Genomic DNA, 5255 nt, shown 5'->3' with positions numbered 1-5255 from the left:
TATGTATGTATACGGAAACACACACGCACATATATATATATATGACCTGTCACCTGTGGTTTCCCTATACAAAATAGAAATCTCGGAAATTGAATCACCCCAGAGGTCATTCACTAAAAGAATTAAGGACACGACTAATATCGATTATTGGGACCACCTTAAAGTATTGAAACTATTCTCTCCAGCGCCGCCGTGAGCGATACATCATTTGCACGATGGGGAGAATATACGATAAGCATTGCCCAAACGAACTCAACATTAGCTTCAAAATTCATCCAAGACTAGGAACACAGGCCATAAATCCCCTACCCAATTCAGGACCGCAACACGTAAATACATTACAACACAATTTCTTTTCCTCAAAAGGCCCTGCCCTTTTTAACATTGTTAACGGATCGAAAAAATCTTTCCCATACCTATAGAGCACAATGCTCTTTCTGACCGGTTTCTGGGTTGACATGGCAGATTTAACTTCTTCAGCACGCATCAACCATTTGAAAAATCTTCCCAACCCGTTACGTTGAAATCTACTGGGGCGCTCTGAGTTGTTTTGCGCCAAAATCAGAATAGCCACAGTGTGAAAAATACAACTACGGAGCAAATATTCAGGAGTAAATATTTATATAGATATTATTATTATTATTATTATCGAGGGCAATATAAATGAATGACGCTAATAGTAACATTAAAATGTGGTTACAGGCTCAAAATAACATTGTATAGCGATAGAATAACAATTTATATCAATTTTAAATTATTATAATTTATTTATATTGCCCTCGATAATAATAACAATAATAATATCTATATAAATATTCACTTTATAAGGCAAATTTTGAATTTGAGCGATTCGACAAAAAAAAGAGAAAAGAAAAACAGAAAAGAAAAAGAAATAGGAAAACTACGGACCTTGAAAATTAGAAACACGATGGAATAAATGAAATCGGGGAGGTAAGATTAAACTAAAAAATTAATCCATTATGAGATGTAATGAACATTATTTACATTATTTACATTTGACGGATATTTGTTACCCATCTTGTCTGTTGTTAACACAGCGTTTCGGCTGGTATAACCTCCAGCCTTAATCAGGTGTCTTGGGGAAATTTCGAACCTAGATTCTCATTCCTAAGGTATTTTTTTGATGTTATTAATATTATTATTATTATTATTATTCAGGTCACTGCCTGGAATCGAACTCGAAAACTTGGCGTTAGTAGCCCGCGCTCTTAACCACTACGCCATATGTCCGTGATACTTCAGACAGCCATGAAATAATGAAGCTTGAAATACGTGAAGTAAGTAGCAGGGAAGAGTGCGGGGAAATGAAGAGGGCAAATGAAAGTGTGAGGGGAAAATGAAGGAGAAATGAAAAAAAAATGAAGAGGCAAAGAGAAAGGTAGGGTGACAAATGAATGCGATTAAGATGCGTAGAATGAAGTTGGAAAATCTTACCGTGTCACTCACTATAGGATGATTGATTTTATCAAATACGGTCTCCTTATAACTCAATTTCTGAAACATCGTTGTTATGAATCAAACATTAGAAGTGGACATTGTCATGTTGGTGTTTTAAATTGATAAGTTCCTCATGCTTTTTATCGATAGGCGCCGGAGTGGCTATATGGTAAGTAGCTTACTTACCAACCACATGGTTCCGGGTTCAGTCCCACTGCGTGGCACCTTGGGCAAGTGTCTTCTACCATAGCCTCGAGCAGACCAAAGACTTGTGAGTGAATTTGGTAGCCGGAAACTGGAAGAAGCCCGTCGTATATGTATATATATATATATGTGTATGTTTGTGTGTCTGTTTGTCCTACCCACCTCCAGCACAGCTTGACAAGCGATGCTGGTGTTTTTACGTCCCCGTAACCTAGCAGTTCGGCAAAAGAGACCGATAGAATAAGTACTAGGATTACAAAGAATAAGCTCTGGAGTCGGTTTGCTCAACTATAAAAGCGGTGCTCTAGCATGGACGCAGTCAAATGACTGAAACAAGTAAAAGAGTAAAAAATATACCTTTTATTGTTTTACAAAATTATGAGGATAAATCGAAGGTGATAATGATGATAGAGAGAAGGACAAGGAGGAAGAGAAGGATCATAAGAATTTAGTGTAAATTCTATATCTTGAATAGTATTCATTTATCTTGTAGTGTTGTATGTGTGAAGGCGCGTGGATTAGTGGTTAGGGTATTCGGCTCTCGATCGTAAGGTCGTGGGTTCGATACCCGGCGGCGCGATGTGTCCTTGAACAAGACACTTTATTTATTTCACATTGCTCCGGGCAACTCAGCTGGTAAAAATGTGCAGTGCCTGAAATTTAAAGGGTCAGCCTTGTCACATTCTGTGTCACACTGAATCTCCTTGAGCCCTGCGTCAAGTATATGTGTGTCTGTGGAGTGGTCAGACACTTCTACGTTCATTTCACGAGCAGGCTGTTCCGTTGATCGGTTCAGCTGGAACACTCTTCGTCGTAACCGACGGAGTGCCAGTTTGTAGTCTAGTATTTGCTATTTATTTTTTTCTAAATGAAGAGGCGGAGGAGGAGGATTTTTTCAGAAGTAAGCTGGAGCCTTTCCGTAACAGACAGTGGAAAAGCTTTCCAATCATGACAACACAATCTTATTCTTCAAACTGAGTTGTTTATCTACGACTACGTTACCCTATGCGTCCTTCTTTAATTTTTGCTTTCTAAATCATCCAGGATGTCATTTGAGGGAGGCTTCCCGTTATTTATAGCAGGGACAATGACTAGCTAGAGGCAACCTCCTAGAAGAAGCGATAACGATAATGATTATAACGTCGAAGTGGGGAGGAAAGAGAAACCAAAATTTCATAAACGCAATCGGAGTGTATCCATTCAGTTAATTGTACTTTCTTCACCTTTCTTCAGATGGTAAAAAAAAATTATTGTAACTTCAGTGATCTCATTGGCTTCTGTTTAATGATCAATTAAACATAGTATCGATTATCTAATTACCTATTAAGATTCACGAAATGATCTCCGAAAATTGATTTCGCTTTTGTAGACACTGTGCTGCAGATTAAAAATGTACAGGCATTTTTCGTATCAAGTTTTTGCATTAATTAATGTTTACTCGTATTTTTCACGTCAGAATATTTCCATTTGTTTTGCATTAATTAATGTTCATCTATATCAGGTTTTGCATTCATTAGAGTTAATATTCTGTACGTGTTAATCTGACAATGCGTTTTCGCTTGTATATCTTTGAGCTGATTTAGTGAAATAAAAAACGTATTTCATTCTCATTTTTTGCTACTTGCCTCTTTCTTTCTTTCTCTCTCTTCCTCTCTTTCTCTCTTTGCATGATGCAACCTAGAAATAGACATCGATAGAATATTGATATGCCATATATCTAATTTATAAATCTGTAATATGGCAAGTCACTGATATAAATCCAAATCTATTGAGATTTTATGAATGTGTGCTTTCAGTACGTGATTTCTTAATCATTTTCGAGGCTATCGACACAAGGGGCTTCAGAAAACCCCTTGATAAAACCCTTTTCCAGATTATTATCGATTAGTACAGTCGTTTGTAATTCATATACACATAACAACTTTTTTTTAGAGCCATTCTTGGCTGTGTTGGAAGTTACCCCGAGAATGGTTCTATTTCACCACAAACCGCTTACTTTGGCGTTAGATCCTTGAGCGACGCACTCTGGTCATGTATCCGTTAGCATGGCCTGGGATTACCTGATGCATTGCGATAAGAATTTCATGTGTGTGTGTGTGTGTGAGAGAGAGAGAGAGAGAGAGAGAGAGAGAGAGCGTGTGTGTATTTCATATGTATGCATGCATGTATATGTGTGTATATATGTATATATGCATGCATGTATGTATATATGTACGTATATATGTGTTTATATGTGTCTATGCATATATGTATATATGTGTGTATGTATGTATGTATGTATGTGTGTATGTATATATGTATATGCGTATGTATGCATGCATATATATGTAGGTATGCATTATGTATGTATGTATGTACGTATGCACGCATGTTTATATATGTATGTATGTATGGCAAATATATGTATTATGTATGTATGAACGTATGTATTTATGCATGTATATATGCAAATATATGTATTATGTATGTATGAACGTATGTATGCAAATATACGTATTATGTATGTATGAACGTATGTATGCCTTCATGCATGCATGTATATCTTGGTATGTATGAATGCATGCATATATATGTGTATGTATGTATGTATATATGTATGTATGTATGTGTGTATGCATGTATGTATGTATGTATGTATGTATTTGTATGAATGAATGCATGCATCTATGTATGTGCGTATGTATGTATATATGTTTGCAGTGAGTATGTATGTATGTATGTATGTATGTATGTATGTAAGTATTCATGTATGTATGTATGTTTGCACAATCACCGTTTACGTTTGTTTGTATACCTTATTCGAATGAATGATTAGAGGATGCCTAAGCAGATGCTGTGTGGCAAACTTATTTGTAGAGAGCACCCCTAGCAGAAACCAAGACTACGATTTAAGGACTGTGTGAAATCCTTGTTGAAGACATGTGAGATACGGGAGGTCGATTGCCAAAGCAATGCATGTTATCGCCAGAAATGGAAGAAGCAGAAAAAGCCGCTGCCATTTTGTGTTTTCTTCTATCAAGTTTAACATCCTGAATACGAAAACCACATTAAAGTTTGTATATCGACAAAAATTTACATGATAGTAAAGAGAATACAATACTGTAATACAATATATTATAATTTAATGGTTTTATAAAACATTAAAAAAAGAGAATGTTCATTGTAATATATTCTAATTTAATGACATTGTTTAACATATTGTAAAAGTCGTATTGTATAATGAAATAATAAAGGAAACAGAATATCCATTGTAATATATTATAATTTAACGGCGTTATATGATAAAATACAAGATGTATAATATAACAATTATGATAACATAATTATTATTTTAGAGATGTACTAGTCAGTGAAGAGATTTGATCGTAGACAGTGTAGGTGCAGGAGTGGCCGTGTGGTAAGTAGCTTGCTTACCAACCACATTGTTACGGCTTCAGTCCCACTGCGTAGCACCATGGGCAAGTGGCTTCTACTATAGCATCGGGCCGTCCAAAGCCTTGTGAGTGGATTTGGTAGACGGAAACTGAACGAAGCCCGTCGTATATATGTATATATATATTTATATATATATATATATATATATATATATATAT

The sequence above is a fragment of the Octopus bimaculoides genome, chromosome 16, assembly GCF_001194135.2.
Source record: "Octopus bimaculoides isolate UCB-OBI-ISO-001 chromosome 16, ASM119413v2, whole genome shotgun sequence".
NCBI classification, from domain to species: domain Eukaryota; kingdom Metazoa; phylum Mollusca; class Cephalopoda; order Octopoda; family Octopodidae; genus Octopus; species Octopus bimaculoides.
The sequence above is the reverse complement of the archived record's forward strand: the minus strand, read 5'-3'. Positions refer to the sequence as shown.